Source organism: Miniopterus natalensis, chromosome X (assembly GCF_054644295.1).
Source record: "Miniopterus natalensis isolate mMinNat1 chromosome X, mMinNat1.hap1, whole genome shotgun sequence".
Lineage (NCBI taxonomy): Eukaryota > Metazoa > Chordata > Mammalia > Chiroptera > Miniopteridae > Miniopterus > Miniopterus natalensis.
Genome location: NC_142103.1, coordinates 100,501,687 through 100,514,776, shown reverse-complemented (window position 1 = coordinate 100,514,776; position 13,090 = coordinate 100,501,687). Strand labels below are relative to the sequence as shown.

Sequence of the window (13,090 nt, the reverse complement as noted above, 5' to 3'; positions counted from 1 at the left end):
TATAATCATAAAAACATTGCCCTATGGTAAGAAAAAAGCCTAGGGGTCTTTAAAAAATTCTGATGCCTATGTCCCACTCAAGTTCAATTACATCAGAATCTCTGGGTGTGAAAACCACTGATCTCTCTTAGGTATTTGGTATGAATTTGGATATTTAATAAGCAGTGACTTGTGACTTGTGATAATCTATACATGATGTTACACACAGATTATCCCAAAGAGCCCATCATGGCAAAAAGTAAAAATTAAAAAAAATCTACTCTCTGTTAGGGAACTAACAGGCTTATTATCTTTTTGAACTAAGCCTTTTGTGAATACTACATTTGCACATATATTTATATTTGCTTAATTTAAAAAATAGTATCAAATGAAATTCCATCAAGTAAAATTAACATGCCAAAAAAATTCACCAGGATTTCCCTGTGGTTTCCCATCTGTCTGACATCTTCGAGAAGACACACATAGCAGCTGAAGAAGCATAGAGAGCAGAATGGTTTGACTAAAAATTATCAGACTTGAGATTTAAACAGTTCTGCTACTAAACAGTTTTAAGTGGCTTTAGTAAATAACTCGACCTTTCTGGCTGTGGACCCTTAGTGCACGCGCGCGGGCGCACACACACACACACACACACACACACACACACACACACAGAGTAAATGAGATTTGGGGCCCTTTTATACTAAAAATATTCAGTATGAAAATTTTGTATAATCTTATAAAGAACTGGAAGTCAGAGACTTGTATATAAGAGGTGAAACAGAAAAATCTCAAATGAGAGGGGTGAGCATGTTGGTTTACTACTAATTCATTGGGAATCCATTACACAAAGATATAAATTTATTCAAAGTTTGAATAGCTTACTTTTCTTTTCTAAGATGAACTTTAAATCTTAGATCTTCATTTATTTTCTGATTAGCTGCTTTTTAAAATGGACATAGTGTACAAGTTCCCTACATTGTGTTTCAAAGATCTATTGCTGCATAACAAGCTATCCCAAAATACAGTGGCTTGGAACAGCAACGATGTCTTATTCATTACTCATCACAATTCCTTGGGTTGACTGGCCAGTTCTGCTCTCAGTAGAGCTCATTGCACTCAACTGGTGGTTCTGCTTGGATGGCTGGGCCTCTCTCTTCAGATGATCATTCATGTTAACTTCTCCACCATGGTTTCAGGGTTTCCGGAGGGGAAACCCCAATGCAGCATGTATCGAGCCTCTGCTTGAATCACATTTTTTGGTGTTCTATTAGCCAAAGCATGGGACACAGCCAAGTCCATAGTCCATGCGGGAGAGAATTACACAGGGCAAGACGTCCGGGAGGTGTGATTCACTGGGAGCCATTACCTACCTAACAATCTACAACAGCTCTGTGTCCATTTGATAAAAGTGTGGGCAACACTGTGTGATTTGAGGAATGCTAGGAACACATTCTCTCTAAAAAAAATTCCCTTTGTTATATTATCAGGGAAATATTCAGTTCCATTTCATTGAATTAAGGCAGTGGCATTTTTTCAAAGGACAGATAGATGCCTCGTTCCCTGCGCAGAGCAATTGAATCAAATCACTCTACAGTTGATTCCACTGTTTACACTTGGGTAAGGCCGACTGGGTTACAAATTCCATTTCCAGTAATGATGGATTAGCTTTTGGGGGATCAAATGAAAAGTAGAACACCAGTTTCTGAGGGGCACGAGACAGAAGAAAAGGAAACTCATTGAGGTTTTCAGATTCTTTTCAAGTCCCGCACAAGTTGTGCAGCTCCTCACTCCAGAATGTGGGGATTGTTGCCAGTGATTGTTTTGTTCTCCAGTCTCTAAACAAAAACTGAGTTTCATTTTAACATCCTGTTACAAGAAATTTAAACATTGAATCCTTAGGAAGTTACTTATTCCTCCGGACTGTATTTATTAGGTAAGTACCACCAGTCAAAGAAAAACAGTTCCTTGCTGATGCGGTTAGGGCTTACTCTTGTTAAAAATGGCTGACATTAGTACATTATTTAATGTATACACTTCAGGTACATTAAATATTTTAAGGAATAAAACATACTAGTGAAATACTCATTGGTAATTGGGGAAAAACAATACCAAATTTAACTATGATCTTGCTTAATTTAACTCCAGTTTGTCTTCCAAAATTGAATGAAGAAATTCACCATGAGCCTTCTGCTTAGTGGCGCTGGGGCCCCCCGGGCCCTGAGGTTTTGGAGCAGCACCTTGGCTTTCTCGTCTCACTGCCTACAGTGCCTGGTGCTTATGCTGCCCTGCTCGGGGGAGAGGGAGTGCTTGCCTTTCTAACTTCCTTGCATCTTCTCCAGCTGGCAGACAAGCGGGAAAACAGCAAGCCGCATTGTGACATTCCAGGTCTCAAGGTGAGACAGTAATTTACTCAAACCACCTCTTCTTTTCTCTAAAGATACTTCCTTTGGCAGGCATAATTGTTACAAACACTAACTTCAATCAGATGCTTGAGATTATCCATTAACCACTCACCCAGGCACCTGGCTCCTTTTGAAACAGTTCTATTTTTAAGTGCTACACCCCCTTTTTATTTTGGGACACTGCTTTTGAAATTCATTTGAAAAGAACTGTTTCTCAAGAAGCAGGTACAGGCGCTGTGGAATGCGCTGGATGACGCATTTGGAGACAGGAAAAGCTGCGGGCTCCGTGCGTTTGCAGGCCTCAGTCATCATGCAGATCACATCCAGGCATGTGGAGCAGGGCCACACTGATTTGATTCATAAGACTGGGCCTGCGTTTCTGGCTCCATCATCAATTATCTGTGAAGTCTTGAACATGTCATTTCACCATGTGGGGATTTGTTTTCTGTGTGGTAAAAGCAGGGTGGTGATGTGCTAGTTTATTTCTAAAGCTATTGCCAGGTCTTAATAGTTGACAATTCTGAGCACATTGCACTTTTCTTGGTACCGACTTGATTCAGTCTCCTGTTTGAGGTCATAAATATTTTGATAACCTAAAATTCTTTTAAGAAAATGCTACACAAATGTTTTAAGGAAACAAGGAGATTGAGGACTGTTCTTACTAGCAGGAATTTCATATTTTGATACACTAATAATTTGGAGCCTTTTCTTGTTGAAGCTATGAACCAATATGGGATTAGATATTCTCCAGGGTTTCTCTTATAAATTACCATGATTGGACAGCTAGGAACCTACATGTTGATTCATGAACAGACCAGGTAGGTTAGCAAATTATTTATAGTTGTACTCCCTGAGGCAACTGCAACTCTTTTACTAGCCAGTAAAGTGTTCTAAAAGCAGAAGATTGGAACAACGCATCACTGAAAAGATGCCATTTAAAAATGTTCTGAGACTGGGTACTTCAGACTTTTACAAACATAGACCACCTGGGGATCTTGTTAAAATGCAGGTTCTGATTCAGCAGGTCTGACACAGGGTCTGGGATTCTGCATTTCTAGCAAGTTCCCAGCTGAGGCCAAGGCTGCTACACAGCCCTTTGAGTAGCGAGGCACTAAGGTACTGGATACAATGTGTGTGGATTTTTGATCAATCGCAAGTCAGTTTGCCCATCCTAAAGATAGATAGGCTGTGCCACTTCCAAAACACAAAACCTGAGCTAACAGGAGAAGGATCTCTTTTCAAACAGCACATCAATAGAATGGCATGTTGCAACTTTAAATATTCATGACCTGTCTTCCTCTGGTTTCTTTCAAGCATTTTGACATTTACTTAAGTAATTACTGTCACTTTCAAATGGCTGCCCATATTTTTGTCCTTTGTAAACCCCCTACCTTATTATTCATGCCTTTGTTCTGCTTCTACTCTTGGAAGCTGTCTTTATCAGGTTTGCCAGGCGGATTCTGCACATATCCAGAATTAATCTCCAGGGCCCATCACAGTGTAGCTAACTTCATTTAATCAAGGGAAGAAACAGGGAGGGAAACTGGGAGGGAGATTGGGAGCGTGATGACCACTGCAATTTATGCTGATGGGAAAAAACAAAAGAGCCATTTTCCGCTCATGTCTTCTTACAACTAGGATTGCCAGAATCTTAATGTGTTTTGCTAAATCCATTGCAAAGCGTTGTCTTCCAGACGATTGACATGTTAGTGTCATATAGTCTTTGCTTCTCAAGATTATCTTTATTGCAAAATATTTCAGAACTGACAAATTGTCTTCCTCCCTCTTTGAGTCCATTTGGGAGTTGAGTTGTGGGAGATGCTTAAAGGGAAAGGGAGGGAAAGGGAGGGAAAGGGAGGGAAAGGGAGGGAAAGAGGGGGTGATAGGTGCTTCTAATGTGCTAAGATCTCTAAATACGTTATTAATCCGCTAAGCCTATTTAGTGTTTTTAACACATAACCAGTTATGTATGAATCTCCTATGAATGGCTGATTTTTTGTTAAAGGGAAACATCATTTTCTGATTAAGCAACTTTTTAAAGTTCCTTTTTGATTAAGTTCCTTTTTTAATGAAAATTCTTTTGGTTCTGCTACACAGAAATAAATCATCAAAGCTCTCTCAGTAAAGGCCATAAATATTTTTGTACTTGTACACTTTTAAAGTAATAGTTGAAGTCATTTTAAAGTTGATAAATTGGTCTTTACCAAGGTTAAGTACATTTGGGTATTAGCATGCTATTGCATAATACAGTGAGCTGGCAGAACAGAAAGTAATTGGCCAAGTTAAAAATGTTCATAGATTGTTTATTTTCTGGAGACCATGAGGCAGGCAGTTAACAAATACTTCACATTTTAATTTTTCAGGTAAAGTAATCCAGATGGACAGTTCAGAAGCTACTGTTTTTTGGTATCTGTCACTGTAGCAGCTTAATTTTTTGGGGGGGATTATTTTTTAAAAAATTACCTCCTGACAATATATCTTTAATATTAATAATAAACATTGTTTTTATGCTCCTGGCAGGCATCATGCCTTCTTTTCTCCAAGAAACAAAACTGGAGTCCTCGTAGGCAGCTTTTTGTTATGTACTCTATACTATTAAGTCTGAGCCCCCCCACGCAATAGGCTGGAAGCCATTCCTCATCCCGTTAAGCGGCAGAATAACATGCGCACATTCGCGCACATATATATCGTTTGCAATCAGAACTGTCAGATTCTGCCAGGCCCCACGTGGAAGCATCGAGGTCAGCTCTGTGACAGAGAGTGTGCCTTTTAGGGAGGGAAGGTTCTCTGTGGGGTGTGTTGACGTCTGGCTATACAATGACTTCAGTGCTGGTGCTCTGAGTGCTCCCTTTGGGACTACAAACCCATGCTGACACACATCTGCAGGGAAAAAAATAGCTCACAGTTTCATTCACGCAGGCACATTCTTTTTTGGCAGCCTCTGGGCCACTTCAGGTGAGGTCTGCCACCTGCGTGTTTCTGAACATCACAGAGCAGAGAGAGAACACAGGACTATGGCTCAGGCTGCCCTTTGCTCGGTTCATTTCCATGCTTCTTTGGAAGTTAATCTTTTTGCATCCCCCTTTCCATATAACCTCTTAGCTCTTGAAATGCTTGAAATTGAATATGTTTACCTTATTTTATGTGATAGATGTTATTGAGAATTGGAAATATCAGGGGGAACACTTTGAAAAGTATATGATTGTCTAATCACTGTGCTGTACACCTGAAATGAATACAAAATAGTATTGAATGTAAACTGTAATTGAAAAGAATTAAAATATTATAAATATGTAAAAAGAAGAATTGCTTACATAGGGTTAAACTTCTATCCCCTGTACTCAGATCATCATGTGAGATGTTTTATTTTCATTTCAGAGTGATCTAACAGTTGAGATTTGGCACTGCCAATCAGTCAAATAGTCAATAATCTGTAGAACATCACAATGCACTACGGAAGCTTACTATTTACAGGGGCTTTTTATGCAGCACTGCAAGGGTTAGAGGGTGTGCGTCAAGGAAGCATGATTTCTTCACTCTGTGATGCCTCTCTGTGGTGAGCAAACTAATATTGGAGACAATTATATTGAAAGCAAATGACTTCTTTAGAATTGTTTCCTAACATTGAGTCTGATACCATTGAATAATATCTGATATTAGAAAGGAAACTCACTCATTCTATACCCACCATCCATATTGCTAGTGAGGAAATTTTTAATTTTTCAGAGATTGGGGATCTTACCAAGTGAGGCTTGACATGGGAATAATAAATTTAAGTATCTATTCTGTAAAAGGAAAAATTCACATTACACCCTTGAAATGGTACTGGTAATATCACTTCAAAACTGGATGATTAGAATTATAGTCCAAATTGTCATTTATTTTCTTTACAATCCTGTTTAAGAATTTTTGCCTACTCATAAGCCATGAAAATAGAATCCTTTGTTTTCTTCATTGCTCTTTATTTATATCCACATCATATCTGAAATTTATTTTTCTGTATGGTGTGGGGTAGTGGTCAAGATTATTTTTTCCATTTGGACATTTAAATAATCCAGGACCATATGTTGAAAAGGTCCTTTTGCCCATTGCACTGCAGAGTCAACTTTGTCATAAAACATATGACTGAATATGGGTGAGTCTGTCTCTTGACTCTCTATTTTGTCCCAATGGTCTATTTGTTTCTCCCTGCACCAATACCACATGTAATTGCTTTAGCTTTATAATAAGTCCTGATATCTGGCGATGTCCTTCAGCTATGTGCTTCTTCAAGATTGTCATGGATGTTACTGGCCTTTGCATTCCCATATAAATTTTATAGTCAGTTTGTGCATTTTCACAGTGATTGAAATTGCCTCAAATCTATGCATCAATTTGGACAGAAATGGTATTTTTACAATATTGAGTCTTCCGATCTATGACTATAGTATATCTGGAGAAGCAGAATTAAAGCTTAAAAAGATCTGGAATAAATTCTGCTTCCCCCCAGACATTTAGTTGAGTGCCAGACAGATTCTGAAAAAAAAATGTAAGGAAAGTGAATATTAGCTTCAGTCTTGTTCTCCATTCTTTCTGTCTTCTCCTCTCCCTTTTCTACAACCAAAAGCCCAGGAACTTCATGAATTATTTTGGGTGTCTGGGAATTCATCTCAAACGAACTTCACATCACTTCTCTGCAATCAAATCTCATGGATCACCCAGTAACACAACGCAGAATTGTGATGAGTTGTAGTAACTTTAATCACAATACTGCTGCCTAACAAACAGCCACAGAATCTGAGAGGCAGACAGCAATAAGCTCACACATTTGAAGATTGGCTGGGGAATGGCTAATCTAGGAAGGCTGGGATGGTGAAGCTCCGCTCTCTGTGTCTTTCATTTCCTCCCAGAAACAGGTGGATAGCCAGAGCAAGTTATTATCATGGTGATAGCAGCGGTACAACTGACAAAGCCCAACCATTTAAGTGTTTTTGAGATTCAGGTATCCTGACATCCAACTGTCTAATGCAAGTAAATGGGCAAACTCAGAATCAAGGGACAGGCAAGTATATTCCACCCACAAAAATGGGAGAGGGGTGAATCACTATTAATATATACCATAGCTGGGAAATTTTACAAGTACTTAAGCCATGTGAGCTTGTTAACTGCCAATGTATAAACAAATTCTGTTTCAATGAAATAACAGAAACTAATAGGTATGTTTATGCTGTCCCAAGAATTCCTTTTTTTCATATGTATCCACAGTCCACATTTCACCAATGACATGATCTCTTATAAACTATGACTCCAAAATCCATTCTATTAATCCTATCCTGTCCAAACTGGCTCCCTCTACGTTCTTCCTAATCTCTGAGAATGGTCCATCCAAATCTTGAAGCAGAAGTCTGGGAAACATTCTTGATTATTTCCTTCTTTTACTCACTCCTTATAGTCAACCAACTCCTAAGTGCTATGTATTATTTTTCCTAAAATTCTCTCAAATCAGACCACTTCTTTTTGTAGTCCAGACCACCCTCATTTTTTATCTATTCTACTGCACCAGCTTCCTAACTGGTCTCCATGCTTCTTGACTTGATTCCCTCTAATACAAGTTCCATGGCTTAACCTAAGTGATTTTTTAAAAATATAAATCTCATAATGCTATTTCACTTGCTTTCTGGCTAGATCCTACCATCCAACCACTTACCAACTGGATACTTGTGCCTGAAACTGCTAATTGCCATTGTTATCCATTATCCATTCTTCCCTTTGACCTCTAGTAATAGTATCCTTGAGTTTTTGCTGTACATATGACTGACTGCATTTTCTAGCCTCTCTTGCAATCATATTATTAGGTACTGGCCAAAAGGATGTGAGCAACCATGATCTCACTCATATGTTGACTCTAATGAACAAAATAAACTGATAAAATAGATCCAGAGACATGGAAACATGGAACATACTGAGGAATCTCAGAGGCAAGGAGGGAAAAGGGGTGGGAAGAGATTAACCAAAGAATTTATAAGCATATATGCATAACCCATGGACAGTAGTTTGGAAAAGGCCTGGGGAGGGGTGGGAGCAAGGTTGAGAGGGTTGGAAATTATAGAACAACAAGATGAAAAGGGCCTGGGTATCCCACACTGTAGACCTGTCTTATGGCCCTGGATGATTTATGGTTGAAGTATTACCTGAGGGAAAATGAATGCCTATCTTGTTTAAAGCACTGATATTTTGGTGTTATTGTTAAAGCAGCTAAGCCTACATCCCAGTATCATTGATTTCGGCCTATCTTTACTGCCATATCATGTACCACTTCCCAACCTAGTCGGTGATCCTTGCATTGCCACATCTCTGTGCCCTTACATGTGTGCCCTACTCATCTACTAGGTTAACTTCCGATCCTTTCAAGATTCAGCAGGTCTTTCCTCCTCTGTAAGCCTCCCTAATGCCTCCCTCCTGTTGTGTGTTTTTTAAATGTCTGTTCCTGGTCTCCCATTGCATTCATACTGTGCATTAATCTATTAAAGCACTTAATACATTGCATTCAAATAGGGATTTGTTTGTCTGCCTTACTTTAACATGTGTTCTCTCTCAATTGTCCCATCTATTCGCTTACTGTGGCTTGCACAGGGGCAGGTTTGGTCTTTATCTCTTTATCCTAGGTAATTAACAGTGGGCAAAATGTAAATTCATGTTAAATGAGTAAGTGAATGAACGACTTCTGTGCACATTCAGTGAGTGTATGTCTTCTTGGGATGTGTTTTGTGTATCCTAGAAAGAAGCAACATAATTGAGTCAGAGCATGTTAAATTACATGTTTTTGGTCTATTTAGATATTTTATGCATGCTGCAACTGAACTCTCGTTGGATACTCTCCTTTTTATTCAGATAAAAAGTGGAAAACTTTTCAGAGGGGAAAATTACTTAAATGTGAAGTGTTATTTTTATTTAAATAAAAAAATCAGTTCCCTGATAAAAATCTCAGGTTTTGCTTGATCTCAGGAAGAGACCAAGTATTTCTACACGTATTATATTTACATCTTCTGCAACTTTGGTTTCTTTGAATATGCCTATTGAGACTAATAAAAAAAAATGGAAAAACTCCCATTGCCCCTGAACGGAAAATGTTTATGTTTGAACTTCCTTTGAGGACCTGCCTCTCTAGCAGTCACACAGATGTGCCTTTCCACAGCTGGCAGTTGTTTGTCCTTCTGTGAGGGTCTGCCTTTCCTCCTTCTTCTTTGAAAGGCCAGCTCCTTCTTCTTCCACAGCCCAAAGACAAGTTCCTTCTGATTCATCGATTCACTGGCAAAAGGAAAGGCCCAGTTCCAGAAGACAACAGGACCTATAATTGTAACCTCTCAGTTAGTGACATTTGAAACTACTTAACTTTCTATTGTATTGGAGTGATAGTTAAGTTGCTGGGTAGAATGCAAAATTAAAGCTGCTTAGTTACATATATTCCCTTTTAATGTACCTGAAACCTCAAGATTTGGTTTAAGAATTTTTTTAATATACATTTTCAGCTAATCGATTCCTTTTTCTCATAATAATTTTTTATGATGTTTTTTATTGATCTCAGAGAGAGGAAGGGAGAGGGAGAGAGAGAGAAAAACATCAATGATGGGAGAAAGTCAATGATGAGCTGCCTCCTGCATGCGCCTGACTGGGGATCAAGCCTGCAACCCAGGCATGTGCCCTGACCGGGAATCGAACCCCAATCTCCTGGATCATAGGTCAATGTTCAACCTCTAAGCCATGCCAGCCGGGCTTTTCTCATAATAATTTAATGTTTCTGAATAATGTATGGTCATTGTAGGAAATATAGACAAAATAAAAAAATAAAATTTAAATGATCCCTAATTTCAACAATATATACTCATTTTGGAAAATACAGAACATATAGTAAAATAAAAATAATAACATTTAAAGTATCCATAAGCTCAACATCTACACAGAACCACTATGAAAATCTTTCTTTCCCTCTCTGTGCATATGTATCTATCTATAGATATCTATATGTGTGTATGTTTGTATATATAATACACATATGTAAGCACACATTTTTAAACAAAAATATTGTACATGTTGTTTTTAACCTATTTTTCACTTTATACTATATAATGAACATTAACACTTTCCCAATTCTTAATTATTTTTCCACAATATTACTCTAATGGCTGGATTATATTCTATTGTGTTATATAATTAATTTACTCAGTCCCCACTTGGTGCATATTTAGACTGTTTCCAATTTCTTCCCTCATGTACATAATTTTAGCAAATACCCATGTAGCCATAGATTTTTCAAAGCCCTATGATTTTTCCTCCCTTAGGATAAATTCCTAGCAGTAGATTTGCTAGATCAAAGGATATGCAAAATACAAATTAAGTCTTTTCACATGCATTGCTAAATTGCCTTTTCTGGATTTATTTTAATACTTATATATTGCTTTTCAGTTATAAGCAGCATGCTTTTTAGTTATAAGCTTATTCTGTCTTTTGTTCACTTCCTATGATCTCTGGGAACCTTGAGGGACATGGGATATTATGAGCTGTGCTTGTGCTACCTGCTGACTGTGCTGGCAGAGCTGGATCCACATCAGACACACACTGGTGTCTGCCTTGCTAGGGTTCATCTTTATAGAGAAGCCCCTAAAACCACCCTTTAATCCATCATAGTGGTCCCTTGGGAAATAGTCAGCCACAGTTTCAAATTTTACATCAGGTGCCATGTGAGAAATAGCCAAAAGGGCCAACTGCTGGTGTTTTATTTTTAAAGGCTGGTCAAAGAACATGCCAATTGCAGATTTCTTATTTATTCCTGAGAATCAGCTTTTCACTGAGTGTATTTCACAAATGGTAATATTCTCACCATACTTTCTACATAGATACTGCTAAAGAGAAGTTGCTGTGGGGGTGGGCATATAAAGGTTACTGTAAATTTGAAAGGGAGTGTGAATATATGACAGTCATGGCCATCTTCCCATTTATCTTCCTAGCACAGCACATTGCTAACAATGGGTAATCAGTAAACATTGGTTCAAGATTGAATGGGTAAGTAAATGAATGTTGTCTATTATTCTTGATGTGTAAAAGAGTTTATGTATGGTTGTAGTACTTTAGACCCTAGGCATAGCTGAGGCATAACCACATTCTTCTTGAGTCTCACTTAAGTCTGCAGTAAGATATGTGTGGAGCTAGAAATGTGAGTTAGAGTGCGTAAGACTAATTATTATTTCAAACACCATAGTTGTGACAGTTAGTTGTAAATAAGGTAAATGAGGTGGCTTGATTAGGACTGGAAAGTTTGAATAATAATGTTAATACTAATTAATCCTTAAATTTACGGTATTTAATTTTTTAGGGCATCAGATTAGCAACAAGTCTTGTGTAACAGGAAATACAGGAAATAAGACTATGCCCATTAGGGGTGGATCAAAAATCTCTTTGGAATCTTGCCTGATCTCTCCCTCCCTCTCTCTCTTTTCCTCCCTTCTTTCCTTTTCCTCCCTCCTTCCCTTTCTGTCTCTTTCTCAGGCACACTACTTCTTTGACACTGTGAAGAATTATTTGGCATTAGAAAAGAATCTGTATTCATTATCTATTGCTGCATAGCAAATTACCTCAAAATTTAGTGGCTTAAAACAGTATACATTATTATCTCGCAGTTTCTGTGGGTCAGGAACCCACATATGGCTTAACTGAGTCCACTGTCTCAGGGTCTCTAACAAGTATTTCTGTTATTTCAAGGCTTAACTTAGAAGGATTTGCTTCCTAGCTGACTGAAGAGTTTGTTGGAACCATGTTGGGCTGATGGCCTCAGTTCTTCACTGTGTTAGTCGGAGGTTTCCCCCAGTTCTTTGCCATGTAGCTCTCCATAAGCATCTTTCAATATCACATCTGACTTTATTAGAGTGAGCACATGAAAAGGCACGCACAAGGGGAGGAGGGACATAAGATGGCCATAGTGATTTGGAAGTTTTGCAACTTCCTCTATTGGAAGTAACAACTCATCACTTTTGCTGTATTCAAGTTTTAGAACAAGTTGCTAAAAATGATCCAGGCCACACTCAAAGGTAGTAAATTAGATATGGGCATGAATACCAGTAGGTAGGTATTCTTGGGGCCATCTTAGAAGTTTGCCTGCCACAGAATCCATGAGGGGGAGTGGTCATATCGCTATATCTACCCATTTGTCTATCCATCTATATCTATCTATCATCTATCATCTATCTGTCATCTATCTATCTATCTATCTATCTATCTATCTATCTATCTATCTATCTATCATCTATCTATCTATCTATCTATCTATCTATCATCTATCTATCTATCTATCTATCATCTATCTCTATCATCTATCTATCTATCATCTATCTATCATCTATCTATATCATCTATCTATCTATCTATCTATCTATCATCTATCTATCTATCTATCTATCTATCTATCTATCTATCTATCTATCATCTATCTATCATCTATCTATCTCTATCATCTATCTATCTATCTATCTATCTATCTATCTATCTATCTATCTATCATCTATCAATCATCTATCTATCTATCATCATCATCTATCCATCCATCCATCCATCCATCTACCTACCTACCTAATTATGCATCTCTATCAAGATTCCACTAGTTAGACACCAAGTCCCTAGGTGGGCTCAGCTCCAGACCACCTAAAATTTGACTTGGAAATAACCCTTCCTTCCGT

At 38.1% G+C, this 13,090-nt stretch overlaps 1 long non-coding RNA gene across 2 annotated transcripts in view; it reads right to left on the bottom strand.

Annotated features, from left to right (window-relative positions):
* The window catches only part of LOC148090648 (uncharacterized), a 308,919-nt gene that overhangs the window by 253,471 nt on the left and 42,358 nt on the right, over window positions 1-13,090 (bottom strand). For both annotated transcript variants that reach the window (XR_015713701.1, XR_015713700.1), the window contains exon 2: window positions 9,524-9,711. This is a non-coding gene — a long non-coding RNA (uncharacterized LOC148090648). The remainder of the gene's footprint in view (window positions 1-9,523; window positions 9,712-13,090) is intronic.